At 50.8% G+C, this 16,627-nt stretch overlaps 1 non-coding gene across 1 annotated transcript; it reads right to left on the bottom strand.

Annotated features, from left to right (window-relative positions):
- Window positions 1-1,065: 1,065 nt before the first annotated feature.
- On the bottom strand, window positions 1,066-1,166 carry LOC114204353 (small nucleolar RNA U13). Its single transcript, XR_003608177.1, has one exon. It is a non-coding gene; the product is annotated as a small nucleolar RNA U13 (small nucleolar RNA).
- Window positions 1,167-16,627: the final 15,461 nt, after the last annotated feature.

The raw sequence follows: 16,627 nt of genomic DNA on the forward strand, positions 1-16,627 counted from the left end.
GTTCTGTTTTTAATTTTTGGAGGAATCTCCATACTGTTTTCCACTGTGGCTGCACCAATTTACATTCCCACCAACAGTGTACGTGTGCTCCCTTTCCTCCACATTTCTGCCAAGGCTTGTTATTTCTTGTCTTTTCGGTATTAGCTATTCTCATAGATATTTTTTTTCTTTTTGTAATAGAAGCAAAAAGAAAACAAAGGCACATCCTTAATCTCATGCATTCAGACAAAACCTACTCTTCATTCTTTCATGGATATCATTCCAAATTCTGTTTCACATAGAGACATACACACTTGCATTACAAAAATAAGATTGCCAATGGAATCTTATAAGCCCTTCTTTTCTCTTTATGTTCAACTCTGGACATTGTCAACATTTTGTGATGGCTGCACAATGCCCCATCTTACAGATAGACTTTATTTCCCCAAACTTCTATTGTTGAATGTATAGGTTGGTGCAACTATTCACAATTACAAAATGGCTGTGACAAATACTTGCGGCTAACTGTCCACTTAGGTTCAAGATGACCATATTTCCTTGTGGAAAAATTCCTCAAAGTCAGATTTTTGGATAAATGGGCATGCATGTTTTTCCTTGCATAAACTTGAAGTTTGTTGAGATTCTTGGATAGGTAGATCCATGTATTTTCTAAAATTTGGAACGGTTGGACCATTAATTCCTCAGATCTCTCTGCTTCTTTCTTACCATCTTCTGGGACTGCCTTGATGCATACATTAGCCTGTTTAATGGCCCCTCAGAAGTCCCTTTGACTCTTGTTTTCTTCATTCTTTTTGCTCCTCAGACTCATAATTTCAAATGACTCCTCTTCAAGTTTGCTGATTGTTTCCTCCACTTGTTCAAATCTGCTCTGAACCACTCTTGTGAATTTTCCAAGTCAGTTATTGTATTTTTCAACCTTAGAGTTTCTGTTTGGTTCTTTTAAAATAATTTCAATCTCTTTGTTCATGTGCTAATTTTGTTCACATGTTGTTTTCCTGATTTCTTTTAGTTCTTTGTGTTTTCTTTTTGTGGTTAGAGCCTATTTAAGATAGTTTTTATTTTTCATGTCAGATGGGTTATGTGCCAAGGTCATAAGGTTCGAGGGAGACAGACATCATGCAGTGGCGTGCACACTCAATAACCATGCTTAGGAACTACAAAAGGATGTTTAAGAGAGTTCTTTTAAAGATTTTGCCTAGAAAGTCTGATGCCTGTGTTTTCAGGGACTGTGTCTGGAGATTTATTTTGTTCCTTTACGTGGGCCATGTTTTCCTATTTCTTCGTGATCTGTTGTTTAAAATTGGTTATTAAAAATATCAGCCACCTCTCCCAGTCTTTGCAGACTGGCGGGCAAGACCTTCACCAATTAGCAGGGCAAGGTCTGAACCTTGGGATAAGCCTCGCATGAAAGTTTGAGGTCTTCCCAGGTCTTTTCTGGACATATGTCTTCCCTGGGCCTGTGTATTGCTCCATGTATGTGACTGCTTTTAAATGTCTTCATTTTCCTGAGCCTAACCCCTGTTTCTTCTCGGGACTTCCCTGCTTTATCATGTTCCCCAATCAGTAATCGCTTGCCTCAGGAGTCTGCAGGTGTGTAGTCCCCTTGAATAATCTTGAGTCACACCCACTGCTTCCTGCCTGAGTTCCAGGTCAGATTTACAGAGGCCAATCCCTCAGGCAGCCCCCACACAGGTTAGAACATTGCAAATTAGGTCCACCCTGCTCTCTCTGATTTCAGGAAGAGAACTGGGAATTGGGCTCCTTCTCACCCCAAACTGTTCTGTGCCATGCCAGGGAGGGGGCAAAGTGAGGGCCAGTAAAAAGACCGTATGTAGTTCCCACCCCACAGAATGTGACTTTTTCCTTGGCTGGGCATTTGCTTGGTTGCTGTAGATCTCTGACTGATTTCCAGAGCTCCTATAATGTCATTTTAGCATGTATGTGAGTGATTATTCAAGAGTTTGCTGGGAAGGTCCTTCAATTCTTAAGAAAATCTAAGAAGCTCCTCCTCAACTCTTTGGGCTGCAGTGCCAAAGTGAGTCATTGTGGAAGTTCTCTGGAAAGCTGCTATAAACCTCACATCATCTGAGGCTCTTGGCTGCAAACTGCCTCCAGAGAAAGATGACCTCCCTTCCTCCTCGCAGATCCCACATCTGTGCTTCTCACAGGTTCTAACCCTGGCATGGGGAAGGGGGTTCTGGGATTTGTAGTCCCAGCTGCACGGGAATCCTGGGAAGGAGATCACGGGGGTGCTGAGTTGGCAGCCCACAGCACAGCATAGCCCTAGCACAGCCTGAATTACTCCACACAGTCACTCCACACAATTACTTGATGGAAACAAATGTGTAGGAGTAAAGATGCTGTTTGTAATCCTACCTGGCTTGTTAGATCTCTCTCTGCAAATATCCCTGTCTTGATGGCCATCTCGACACTTTTGAGTACTATATAACTATTTGCTTAGTACTTTCCATCCAAGGGATTACTCTTTTATTTAAATAGATGATTTCAGAAGAAACTATATGAATTCCACAAATGGAAAAGCAGTATCATTTGCAGTACATAAGAAATACCTGCTAAAGAAGTGGAAACAGGGGTGCCTGGCTGACTCAGTCGGTGGAGTGTGGGACTATTGATCTCGAAGTTGTGAGTTTGAGCCCCATGTTGGGTGTAGAGATTACTTTAAAAAAAGAAGTGGAAACAAAAATCAGGTTGCCATTTCTAGCTACACATTGCTCCCCTCACCCCATCACCACCCTCTCCGACGGTGACCCCTCAAATTCCCACCTCAACTGGAGCAGGTCCTCCTCTGTCTGACTTATGTCCTAGGGGTGGGGGTCCCTCCTCTGCTGAAAATGTTGATCCCACTGTTGACAATAACTAGAAACATCTGAGTCCCAAGCACTTTGGCACATCTGAAGATGCTCCATGGAGGCTTCAGTAGGGAAGGTCACTCCTGGCTGGAGCTGAATTTGGCTGGAAGGCAATGCTTTCAGGTGAACCAGATGAAGAAAGTTGTTTCATGCTATCCTTAAAAAAAGGAGGACCCTGGGGCTCCTGGGTGGCTCAGTCGGTTAAGCGTCTACCTTTGGCTCAGGTCATGATCGAGCCCCGCATCAGGCTCCCTGCTCAGCGGGGAATCTGCTTCTCCCTCTCCCTCACCTGCCCCCCACCAAGCTCGCTCTCTCTCTCAAAAAAAAAAAAAAAAAAAGAGGACTCTGCCTTGTGTAGCACCTTCTGTAAACAGGCCTTGGGATCTTGGCAGGGAGAGATTCTATGAAGAAAATCCCAATCCGTCCATGGGAATTTTCCCTCCAGCTATGAAACCATAGCTTTTATAGCATTTCAGGGAGGCAGATGCGGCCAGATGTTTACCCTTGTCGCAGCCGAGGGTGGGAGGGGCGGGTGGGGTGTGCAATGTCCTCACCCTTCCCCCTTCACATAGACTCAAGAAAGGTGAGGGAGTTCATGGTCGGTGTAGCTGGCAAGGGACAGAGCTGTGAAGGGAATCTAGGCGTATCGAACCACCACACTGTGCGGCCCCTTGTTTGGGAGCTCCCAGGAGGCAGTGAGCATGCTCTGCAGGGTCAGCTCAACTGGAGGGAAGAATGCAACAGGAGAGAACTTTTGCGGCTCTCTGACACAGTTGAGGGCACCAAGCAAAGCAGAGTGGCTATGACCTGGACTTGCCCACCTCTAAAACTGTGCTTCATAAACTGGTCTTGGGAGAGACCCTTTGCTTTCCTGTGGAAAGTTGATCCCGAAGCTGATGTGGCAACTTATCTCGGAGAGCTCTATCGGGGAGCCCTTGATTTTTGGGTCACCCCCGTCTCTACATTGGGTGTGGTCACTTACTTCTCCTCAAGAGGTCTACAGGGGAGAGAAGAGACCAAGGCCACAAATAGAGACAGGTGTGTGGTATGTGAGTCACCTAGCAAAGAGGTGAAGGGACAGATGACAGAGCTGGTGCTGGTTAACACTTTGGAATCTGCCTTCGGGTGCAAAGTGGAATCTTTGCCTCTTGAGCCCATGACTGGCCTTCAGTGTCCTTCCCTCCCATTCAGGTGTGCCCCACTTGTCTCTGCTCATTCTCTTCTCCAATGACTTCTTCAGCACCCACTCACCGATCATCCGGCGGGGATAGATCACACTTACACCGCTGTGTGCTAGAGGCTTGGGAGAGTCTCAGGGAGCTCACATTTGAGCTGTGGGTGGGGGTGGAGAGTGCGGCAGGATTGGGCGGGGGTGAAGACCTTGGTACCACCAGTGTGTCACAAGGCTGAATGTCACCAGGCTGAGGAAAATAGAATGGGCTCCAGAGATGCAGGGGAGTGGGGACTCATTTCTGGCTGGGATGGTGAAGAGATCCGGGGGGGGGGGAGGGGGCTTTATGGAAAGGAGCAGTGGGAGGCTGATAAGGGGGAGTTGGAGAGGGGATTCCTGGAGGAAGATACAGTGTTAACAGGGTAACAATAATGAGAATATTAAGAGCACTTGCTCCATGTTGGGTCCTGTTCTAAGTACTTAACATGTGTTATTTCATTTTATCCTCAGAGAGGAAGATACTTTTAGTATCCTCATTTTATAAATGAGGAAAGAGAAGCCCTGAGAGGTTAAGAAACCTGTCCAAGGTCACACAGCTATTTTTAACAAACATAAAGCCTGCAGGGAGTGGGTGTGACCATCCACATTTAGGAATCTTTAGGTCCTAGAAGTTAGCAGAAACATAGGGTGGTGAAAGGGAAGTGGTAGACACAAGATAGGAGAGGGTATCAGGACCTTCAATACAGAACGATAGTACCGGCACTGTTTCAATAAATGAACGAATCAATTTACAATCTCTTTTTTTCCAAAAGGAATTTGAGAGATGGTAGCAAGGGGGAATCTTTGTGGGGCAGATGAGGGGACCAGAGGCCAGTGGTGGGGTGGGGCTCAGGGTCGTCGAATATGAATATTAATTACCGTGCTAGCCAACCTCCAAGATGGCCCCCAGCAATCCCTGCCCCTTGGTATTCATGCCCTTGAGTACTTCCCTTGCATACAGAATAGAAATGACTTGCATCACCAATAGGATACTGTGCAAACGATGGCATGCCACTTCCAAGGTCAGGGTATACAAGACACTGTGGCTTTCACGTTACTTTCACTGGGGTCACCTGCTGTGGAGACAGTGGCTGCCATCTTGTGAGGAAGCTCAAGCAGCTCGATGGGGAAGGAACTGGGGCCTCCTGTCCACAGCCACATCCATGTGCCACCCTGGAAATTGATCTTCCAAGCCCAGTCAAGCCTTCTGATGACCATGATTCCCGGCTGACATCCTGACTGCAACCAGTTGAGGAACCCCCTGAACGAGTCCACTTACAATCCCTGCTCTCAGATCCCTGACCTAGAGAAACTGAGTGAGATAATATATGTTTCTTGTGTATTTAAGCCATGACGTTTGGGGCTTAAAAATTGGCCCGAGGTTAATGATATATATACAAAAGATAGCAAATGTAATTGCCAGAGTGACTCCTTCTCTGGCCCCTGTCTGGGCTATAATGTTCCCTTCAGCAGAGAAGCATGTAATGGTAGCTGAACTTTTAGCTTAAGGAATGTTTCATTCCAGCAAGGCAGAGAGGAAGCTGGTGGAATAATTCGTACATGCTGATGCTGATACCGTATTCTTCTTCGCCCGGGAGAGCTTCCCACAGTTGCTCCTACTTGGCTGCCACTTACCCCCCCTCCCCCCCGTGGATGCAGCTGTGCCCCTGGGTGAGGGGAACCACCAGGGACCGCTTGAAGGTGTCAGCAGTGGCCTATGAGATCCGTGGGGAGTGAGGGCCGAGTCTCCTCATCCCTATTGCCCTAATCCATGCTTGGTTGTTATGTCTTGGATACAGACCTTGTACTCAGCCAGGCCCTGGTGACGGACGATAACGTTGTTTCCAGTTATTTTGCTGCTATAAGTAATGGTGCAAGGAATATAATCTGGAAAATGTCTGGCATGCCCATAGGTTAACTTCATGATAGTGGGTACGTTCATTGGATGCTCCAGTTCTTGATTTTCTTTTTTTTTTTTAAGATTTTATTTATTTATTTGAGAGAGAGAATGAGAGATAGAGAGCACGAGAGGGAAGAGGGTCAGAGGGAGAAGCAGACTCCCTGCTGAGCAGGGAGCCTGATGCGGGACTCGATCCCCGGACTCCAGGATCATGACCTGAGCCGAAGGCAGTCGCTTAACCAACTGAGCCACCCAGGCGCCCCAGTTCTTGATTTTCTAAGTCTCGGACATACCCCTATGGCAGGAGACCCAGGAGTTGTAAAGGGAGGGCAAGCAGGTAGATACCTTAGTTAGAAAAGAACAATCATGCCCTGAGGCAGGATGATGTAGGAGAAGCTTTCTGGAATCCCTTTCCTATTGCCAGCTCCCCAAATTGGGTCACATTTTAAGTAAACAAATGCTGTCGGGTGGGGGGTGTGGCCAGAGGGATCCATGCTATATTGGCAAGTGTGTTGGTCACACGCTATTGCTCTTGGATGTGTGTGTGTGCTTGTGCACATGTGCATGCCTGTGTGTACACATAGGCAGGAGGGGGTGTATGTGTGTGCATGAGTGTGTACGTGCGTGTGCACATATGCACGCAGGTGTGTATCTGTGTGCACGTGTGGGTGCGTGTGTGTGCATGCAGGTATATGTGTGTGTGTGTGTATGTGTGTAAGTGTGTCCGTGCCCTTTAGGTGCTGTGTGCAGTTTTGAGCCCTCCTCCTAGCCCAGTTCCGGGCTTTCCCTCTGCAGTACCCCTGACCGCCTTGTGGTGTCAGCAGAGTGCACCTCGGCCCTGGTGGGAAGGCGGCAGAGGATGCTGAAGAAGGAGGCCTGGAGTCAGCCTAGCTGGCCTTGCGGGGGCCGGGGGGCCTGGAGGTGGGCACCTGAAGGGAGCCTTGGGTCTTTCTAGAGGGCAGCTAGCGCAGGCCTGGGTGGGCCTGGCTTTCCTATCACCTGGAAAGTGATGCGGGATGAGCACCCTGTGGCCTCGGAGGGTACAGGAATAAATTCTGGCTCAAGGTCAGGAGCTGTTGCCTCTTCTCCGTTGGACTGAACTTGGAGAATCCATTGGTCAGGAGCGAATATGGGAGACAAAGTGGGCTTCAGGTCACAACGTTTCCGACACTGCGGCCAAACTGACTAGCTTTTCGGGGGTGTTGCATGTTCTCTCGCCCTCCCCCTCCCGCCCATCTGTGTCACCGTGGCTTTCCACATATGCCTTCCACCCCCAGCAGAGTGCTCTCCGTCTCCCCGTCTGATTCGGGCTGCTGGTGGGCACGCTGCTCTAGGAATGGGAACCAGACTTGGGCAACCACCGTGCCCAATGCCGTTTGCACAACCGGGAGCCTCTAATGCACACAGCATGGTCCCCTGGCGCCCCAGATGGGTGTGGTTAGCCCAGCCAGCCACATGGGCATGTCGGGGATGGCTGCCTCTCTCTAAGCAGCAATTAAGCCCAGGCTGCGACAGCAACATGGGGCCGGGGGGGGGTGGTCTCGGGTGGGTTGGGGTTTTCTTCCTGGGCGGTGTGTGGGCCCCGGGGCTCTGGGGGAATCTGGGACAGGGCGCTGGGGGTGCGGCCACGGGAAAGGGCTGGGGCATGCCGAACAGCTGTTTCTCTGAGGCGACCTTCCTGAAACCATCCTAGACAGGCTGTCCTGCCCCTTGCTCAGCTCTCTTGTGGCTGCGTGGGGGATGCACTCCCCGCTGCAGACCTGCAGGTGAGCCCGGCCTCTGGCCCCAGAGCAGGGGGCAGGAGTCCTCTGTGCGGCACGGGAGGGAGAAGGGCCCGTCCCTCACCTCTGCACCGCCTCTTGGCTCCTTTTGAGGCTTTCGTTGGGCGCCTGTGGGAAACAGGGTTGTGAGGGCGCTGTGAGTCTGTTTCCAGAACAGAGTGACAGGAGGGGGAATAAGATGAGGAAGAAGAGGGATGGATAACAAAAGGAAGGAGGGGGGAGCCCTGGCAACGTGGGCCTAGTGGGGGAAGTATACCTCCGCAAGATGGCCTTCTGTTTTATATATATATATATATATATATATATATATATATATATATATATATATATATGAAAACTCTTTATTTTGCAAGGTGCCAAGGTCTAGGCCCCCAAAGCTGCTCCTCCCGTGGCCTGAGATCCATCTTTGGCTGAAGGTGGCTCCTTAGGCCAACAGCCAGGGAAGGGAAGGGACTCCTGAGAAACTGGAGCCCCCGTGGCCACAGCTCAGCTGGGGGAGCCCTGTTGCCTTGGGGTCTCTGGGACTGTTGTGGGGCCCTAGACATTTGCAGCAATGGCTTCCGGGGGTGGTGGCTTCCTGCCCAGGTTTTTTTCTGTTTGTCTGTCCCGCCTGCCCTGCCTCCCTCCCCTCCCCTGTCCCCCCTCCCCCCTCCCCCGTCCCCCCCTCCCCCCCCCCCCCCCCCCCCCCCGCGGCGCCCAGCCTTGGGAGATGGATGAGCCGGCATCCCGCCAGAGAGGCCCTTTTGTGCTCTGCGGCTGGAAAGGTCTCTTGTGCAGCTCAGAGAAAGGGATTTGTTCCTTTAATTGATAATGAATATCAGAAAGGTCATATTTACATTATGAGCTGGGTGGGAATTGTGTGTGTGCCAACAATGAAAAAAACTCACAAAAATAAATGACATCCCGCTCTCTGTGTTGGTGGCCAGGGTCGGGGGCGGGGGTGGGGGGCGGGTTGCTCAGAAGGTGGGTGGGGGATCCAGGGAGGCTGAGAAAGGAGGGGCAGAAATGGAGAGTGTTGAGAGGGGGGAGGAGAGGAGAGAAAATGGGGCAGAGGGAGGGAGGGAGGATACATGAGGGGAAGGGGGCGCAGAGAAGGAGGCAGGGATGGAGGCCAGAGGTGGAGGCCCAATGCAAGCCTGCACACAGCCTGCAGCGACAGCCTGGTTGCTGTGCTGGTCAGGGGCAGGGAATTCGAGCCACTCCCACTCGCAGGACCAAACCATCATCCTCCTGGGGGCATTTCTTAAATACCACGTGTGGCCAGAGTGAAGTGTGGCTAGGATCACACCACTGCTGTGTTCCAAGTTGCCAGAGGGCTCCCCTATTGACCTCGGGAGTAGCTCTTCCACATGGCCCCCCAGGCCCTGGGCCACGCGCCCTGCCTACCCTTGGCCCTTGCACACCCTTTCCCCTGGCAAGCCCCGCCTCTCCCCCCAAGCCTCACCTGATTCCTCAAAAACCGCCCTCTCTGTGCAGACACCCCCGGCCTGCCCCACTGCGGGACTTCCCATGATTGCCTGCTGCATTGCTCCCGGCTCCCTGGGGGTGGACGCCTGCCTTGGTCACCGCTGCCTGTGTGTACAGAGTCACGTCTGTATGCACCGATGTGGGCCAGCCACCCGGGGCATATTTGTTGAATTGTGTGGCACAGTGTAGTCTCTTCTAGTGGAGTCCCCAGAAAACGGTCTTCTTCCTTATTCTTGTACGTGGGGGTTTTGGGATCTCTCGGGGCAAAGGCCTGCAGGAAGGGTGCATCCAGTTTCTGTCCGAGGCTCAGTGGGGGGAGAGGATAAGCCAGTTGAGCCTCAGTTTCCCACTAGCTGCATTCTGATGGGAAGAACATCCCCAGGAGAGGCCTTCTGTGCCTCAGGGTGCTGGCAGCAAGTGCCCAGGGAGAGCTGGGAGAGCCAGAACCCCCTTCCCTTTTCTCCCCCTGGCATCGCTCATGACACTGGACAGGATAGAAGGATGGAAAGCTACCCCAGGGATAAGCCTCTTGGTGGAACCAGCACAGAAAGCCCCCCCCCCCGACAAGGGCTGGACCTGCCCCCTCCCCAACCCGGGGCTCGCCAGGCTTCATTTCCAAACACTTGGACGCTTCCTGAGGTCACTGACAAGGAAAGGTTAGAGTCAGCGATTTGGGGACGTGACTTGCAGCTGGTCCCCTGACTAGGAGTCCAGCATGGCGTCAGTGGGGGTCTGACGAACGGCAGGGGAAACCCAGTTTCCATCCACACGAGAAGGTGGGAGATTATCAGTGCAGGAAGAGAGCCATGTGTGTGTGCGTGTCCGAGAGAGAAATGGAGATGTGGGGGTGCTGGGGGAGGGATGTGAGGGCTGTGGGACTTAGCATTTTCCAGACAGAAGAAGGGAGTTATTTTTGTTCATTTTTTATAAATAATGTCACCATTTTTCTTTGAGAATATAAAATCTGAAAGCTATTTTGGGGCGTATTCTTTCCCATAAATGGTGTCACGCTGTAGTCCTTCGTTCCTGTCAAAAGGAATTTAGGGGCGGGAGAGGGGGGTGACCTGGCTAGCACTCCGGGCATGGCCCCGGGGAACAGGCCCTTTGGTGGCGGGGACATGCTCACCCTGCTGCAGGACCGCGTCGGGGCGAAAGGCCCGGCGTGGCCCGCCCAGGTGACAGGGAGAGGCGTGAGGGAGGTTTGAGATCGTGTGAGTGACCGTGTTTCTTCTTCTCATCAGAAGACATTCAGGGAAGGAGCAGCGTTTAGGTGCACCCTTATGAGCCATTCCCTGTGCCTGTAAAAACTCATAAAGGATAAAGGAGATAAAGGAGACCGACTCCTTATTTTATTTTATAATAACATTCTAACGTGATAAAAACATCTAAGTGTGTAGTCATATATTTTTAATCATCTTTTAATTTGAAAAGTAACATATGACAATAGAAAAGTAGGAGGTAGAGAAAAACATGGAGCTGAGCAAAAACATGAAACATGTTCCTCCTTAATAGAAAATTGCAGTCGTATATTTTATCTAAATATGATATTAATCTATTAAAAACATCTGCTTACTGTTACATGTAATGTTCTAATTAATGGTATCGTTAACTGCTAATAAGCACTCTCATTAATTGACCGCTCCTAGGATCAAGGCTTGGCTTGCTGGGTTTGGTTTAATCTTCACAGCAGCCTTTGATTGTGGTTACTTACTATTCCCATTTTCCATGCAGGAAAACCGAGGCTCCTAGAAATGAAATGGCCAGAACTGGGACGTAGCACCCGCCTTTGGCTCTCGAGCGCCCCAGTCTTAAGCCTTGTGTTTATTTGTGTCCAGGGGACTCAAGGTATAAACAGCAGGCTCTCCTGCACTGTGCTGGAATTGCCTAGGGCTGGGTGCTTGGGACGGGGAAAGGCTAGGGTGCCTAATCGGGAAGCCCGATTCCACATGAGACGCCCCACAATTAGTCCATTCCTTTTTGATTTAATTCTTCCCCGAATGTGTGTTCATCATGTAACTCCAGGAAAGATTGGTATTCAGGGAAGAGGCGTCACACGCTGTAATTAAACTGTCTTTACTGACGCACTCCGTCTCAGAGAACAGACCTGTTTGATTCCGCAAAGGAAATCATTGGTATTTTAGCAGGAGGCAGGAAACTCTTGATTAGCGAGTGATAGATAAACAGATCGATGCCTTTTCTGGCGACATTTTCAGCTTCATTATTGTCACTGGAAAAGAGAAAGGGGGGGCCAACCTGGAGAAAGATGAGAGGAGATGGTGGTGAGTCCTGGGGCAGGGGGAGAGGGGGGCTTGGATCAGTGAGGTGCTGGGAAAGGGGCGGCGCTGGGGCCCCAGGAGGATGCGGCTGCCCCTGGTGGCTGGGAGCTTTGTCACAGCCTGGGGACAGCAGGAGAAGCCCCTCCACTCCCCACTCCCCTGCAGCCAGGCGGCATTGGCCCCTGATGAGATTCTCCGGCAGCCGGCCTTCCTCCCAACCCCACAGCCCTTGCGCGTTATTGCTGCTCTCTCAAGGTCAGGGGGAGTTAAGACCAGAGATTATACTGTGTCAGTTGTGCCTTTTTGAAATATGACTCAATGTAAGCTCTTTCCACACCAGAGGAGAGATGCCAAAATCGCACTTCAATCTCTAGCTCGCAACGGGCTTATGGGGATTTTAGCAGGGCTCTGGTGAGATAAGTCTGTTTCTTCTCTCAGGGTGCCCCTTTACAAACTTTGGTTAAGTGAGGCCATAACTTAGCGAGGGCAGGTTTCTAGACGTCACGGATCCTGTGCCCGGCAGACAAAGCTGGGCCACCCAGCGCCACTGGCCCTAGTGCCAGTGCAGGAGGGAAAAGGGGGCTCCCTGGCTGCCGCCTTGGCTCCTCGAACCACGGGCCTTCCAGCTGGGATTTTACTGCTGGGCTCCAATTACAGCTCATCTTCCGGAACCTCAGGCTCTCATCTGTAAAATGGAGACGGCACGTCCTTCTCGCAAGGTTATCCTGAGACTTAGGGATGATGCAGGAAAAGCACCTGGCCCTTAGTAGGTGCTTAATACATGGGAAATCCATTCTGTTTTCCCTGATTTGGGCTCTTGTGTTTTAAGCTACTTGGTGGAGGGTAGGGGAAGAGTAAAGGCAGATAGAAAATTCCATGATGTTATCTGGGACATACGCAGCTGTGAATTGGCCACCCCCTTCCTTCCCCAAGCTCATTAGAGACATCCACTGGTGACGTGATGGCCCCGGATGATGCTGGGTCTTTGTGGTTCACTCCCTAAAGGTGAGACAAGCCTGCTGTGGGGCTGCCAAGATCCCAGTTAACTTCTTCAGTCTGGTGGTTCCTTGAGTTGTCCCCTACACCATCTCCTCTTGCCTTTCTTTCTCCTCCTCGTTATTTTTTCCCTGATTTCCCCCCACCTATGGTCCCACTCTGCCCCTGGGAATCTGTGGGGGCACAGCGGTCTATTGCCTGGGCTTTGGCGCTGTCAGCTCTCCATCGAGTCCCGGCTCTGGGAACCATGAGTGTGGGCAAGTCCCTTGGCTGAGCCTCAGTTTCCTCACCTACAAAGTCCATCGCCTTGTGTGGCTGTGATGAGGTGAGAAGCAATCACGGATGCAAAACACAGCCCGCTGCTTGGCCCAAGGTTGAGGACCCCATGAATGTAGCTCCAGCAGTGGCTGTTTCTACTGACCCTCTTCCCTACTGAGTCGGCACTTGGAGGGACGCTTTCTAACCACCTGATGAAGCATAAGTAGATTCAGAGTAAATTGGAAGTCTCAGGGAAACAACCCCTCCCGAGCCTGAGCATTGCCGACCCTTGCAACGGCTATTTGGTGTTTTCTTTGTTGTCTTTCACATCCATTCCCTCCCCGCATGGCTCCCTCCATTTCCTCTAAGACCTCTAGTTTTACTTCCGGTGACGACTTCTCCCCCACTACTGGGCGTGCTCTTGGCAGAACTGTCAATCAAGGTGTTTGGCCAATGGGTGGGGCAGCGACTCAAGTTCAGCCAATGGGATTCTCCTGTTGTTTGACACCGCCCCTCCCTCCTGGCCAATGGGTGGGCACGGGGCCAGAGCTCCACCATTAATATTCACTCTCTCATGATGAAAAATGACTGGAGCTGGATTCCGATCTGAGGAGACTTCCTACAGGCTCCCGCCCCCCCCCCCCCAGGTCCCTCTCCTCTGCCCTTTTGAGCCTAGTACTTTGTCTTTTTCTTTGATTCTGAGAGCTACCCCTACCTTACCAGGCAGTTCCTCTCTGTGCTTACGTCAGCCAGGGCTGGTCTCTGTTGCTTGTCACCCAAGAACTCTGACGGGTCCAAGCTGTCTCTCGTGGGTATTAAAGGAGCCGAGTGGAACCAAGAGTGAACATTTCCGGTTATCCGTGATGAAGGAAGGGAGGACAGCCACCCAGTCCCTGTCTCCTCCATCCTGCAGAGCCCGGCCGATCCAGCAGGCTCAGGGATCAGGAAACACTGTATGAGCAATGTCAGCCTGACTTCCCTGACCCTGGGGATGCTCTTCTAAGAGGGGGTCCTTGGCTTCACCCTCTAAATGAATCCCCTCATTCTCTGAGGCCCAATCCGTTATTCAAACTCTGGTGCTCAGATCCATTTCAGCTGTCTTCCCGCCTTTGCTTGCGCCCCCACCTTGCCATCAGGCCCACCTTGCAGGAGCGACCCCTGATTTGGGGTAGGTGGATGGGGACTACCATGGCCAAGGGGACTCATCTGATTCTCCTCCCGGACAAACCCTCAGCGCAATTGAGGAATGTGTGTGTTGGGGGGGGGACCCCTCCCCCCTCCCCCCTCCCAGTCTCCATAGGGGCTCAGCGCCTCAACCTTAAACTCTTCTTTCCTTGGGTGGGTGAAGGTTCTAGATGCTCTCAGTGGCCAGGCCTGCCCTGGGTCATCTGCTTTAGTCCTGACCATGGCCCAGAGTGAAGCTTAGGGGCTGAGAGGGGCCTATCTCCATTCTGACTGCCTACTGACCCCTGATGCATTAGCTGCTTGGACTCAAACATTCCTGACCAGCCGGCTCTGGTGGGCACACGGCCAGGAGATCGGTCAGGCCTGCCTCACTCCCAGTCAATGCCATGTTCTCAAATGGAGGCTCCCCGGGATAGTGCATTGATTTCTGGGCCGTGAAGTGCCCAGCGCCTCCAAACTGCAATGCTGGGAATCCCATTGTCTTTTCTGGCCCAGTCCAGCCCAGCCGGTGGTATTTCTCCCCGTTTCTTTGGGAGCACTCTGCCATTTCTAGAATACAGCTCTGGCTAATGCTAAGGCTCCTCCTGACAAAGGAGAAAATATGACTCCCATCTCCAGCATGTGGAACAGGCTGGTTCCTAAATGCCTCTTAAAACACTGTTTAGAATTTCTAATTTCTGTTTCTTCCCTCTGCTTGCTTGCTTGCTTGCTTGCTTTATTTATTTATTTATTTATGTATTTATGTATGTATGTATTTATTTATTTATTTTTGAGAGAGAGACAGTGGGGCAAGGCGCAGAGGGAGAAGGAGAGAGAGCATCTTCAGCAGGCCTTATGTCCAGTGCAGAGCCCAACGTGGGGCTCAATCTAACATTCCTGAGATCATGACCTGAGCTGAAATCAGGAGTTGGACACTGACTGAGCCTGACTGAGCCACCCAGGCATGCCCCTTCTCTCTGTTTTAAAGTCATTTTTTTTTTTTTTTTTTTTTTACAAATCATGAAACCCAAGTCAAATTAGCAAGAAAGGAGATATTTTGTCTCAGGTAACTATTGTGTTTTGGAATCTAGCGTCAGGCAGAGCTATATCCAGGAGCTTAAACAATGTCATCAGGACTCTCTCGCGCGTGCACCCTCTCTCGGCTCTGCTCTTCTTTCTTCATTCTCATGGCAGCAGGCTTCATTCTCATGGCCGCAGGATGGTGGCCAGCTGGCCCCCAGGTTGACCTCTGTACCCTCAGAAATAAGTTCAGGGAAAAGAATATCTCTTCCCTGATTATGCTAATGATAATCCTGGAATTGACTCTTCTTCCTCTGGTCTGCCTACACTGGGACGTGTGCCCATTCCTGAACCAACTATATAGTATCTAGAAAGATGTGATGCTCAGATTGGTCAGACTGAGGTCACATGACTGATTAGAGTTAGCCCCACGGACAGAATGTGTGATGCATGGTCCTGAAAGCAATACCAGACGCTTTTTCCAGAAGAATGGGATGGATGCTAAGCAGGCAGATGTTTGCTACGGGTGCCACCACCAAAGCCTAGCTAGGGGGCAGAGGAGGCTCCTGGCTCTTTCAGATACAATTAGAGCAAGCACCTCATTCAGGTCAACCTCATTCAGCTCTGGAGACGACAGGAAGAGCCTGGGTGACAGGGACCAGCGGTTGTGGCTGGGTTCTTTTCTTTTTCCCACCCGACCAAACCTTGCAAGCTGCCAATACAGGGCCTGGAAAGGAACCAGGATGGAGATGTAGGATTCGGTGGGGTGCGAGGGAGGACAAAAAGCGGGGAGACCTTCTCCATCTCCCTGAGCAAGGGCTCCTCAGGGCTAGGTGCCTAACTGATTCACACAACCTGACAACCTCGGTTCCCTGACCAAGAGGTGTGACACTCTCCCTAGAACCCATGGGAGTGGCCGTTAGTCAAAGAGCACTCAGGGGGTGCTTGGCGGGGGCGTTGAGAACCCCTGAGATCTGGTGGGAAGAGTCAAGCATTTAGCATCTGGTTACAACCATGGCCTTTGGAGTCAGACCAGTCCTGGGTTCAGATCTTGCTCTACCACTCCCACGGGCAAGCGTTGTACCTTCTCTGGGCCTCAGCACTCCCCTGTGGAATGGGTATGATGGCTGTAATAACAATGGGCGTGTAACGTACAGGACATGTTACATGCCCGTTGCTATGGACAGAATTGAGCACCGCCACCCCCCATGTAGAAGCTGAAACCCTAACCCCTAGTAGGACCGTGTTTCCAAATAAGGCCTGTGACGAGGTGATAGGAACTCGACGAGGTCACAAGGGAGGGCCCCTAATTCAATAGTGCTGGTCTCTTAGAAGAAGAAGGAAGAGACACCGAAGCTCTCTCTGCTTATGAGCACAGAGGGAAGGATGCAGGGAGAGGTGGTTGTCTGCAAGGCAGGAAGAGAGGCTTCACCGGGAATCAAATCAGCTGGCACCTCGATTTCGGCTTTCTAGCCTCCGGACTGCGAGGGGTCTGTGTATGTTATTGTGGCAGCCAGACCAGAATAATATGCTTGACTTTGTTTTACTTTTTTAATTTGTATTCATTTATTTATTTTGCCTTAGGACCTATTTCTTTTTTTCTTTTTAAAAATTTTTACTTTTTATTTAAATTCAATTAGTTAAATTTAAATTCAATTAATTAACTAGTTAATTTTATTTAAATT

The sequence above is a fragment of the Eumetopias jubatus genome, unplaced genomic scaffold (genome assembly GCF_037043125.1).
Source record: "Eumetopias jubatus isolate StellerSeaLion01/CBP00866 unplaced genomic scaffold, mEumJub1_p1.0 scaffold_10, whole genome shotgun sequence".
NCBI lineage: Eukaryota > Metazoa > Chordata > Mammalia > Carnivora > Otariidae > Eumetopias > Eumetopias jubatus.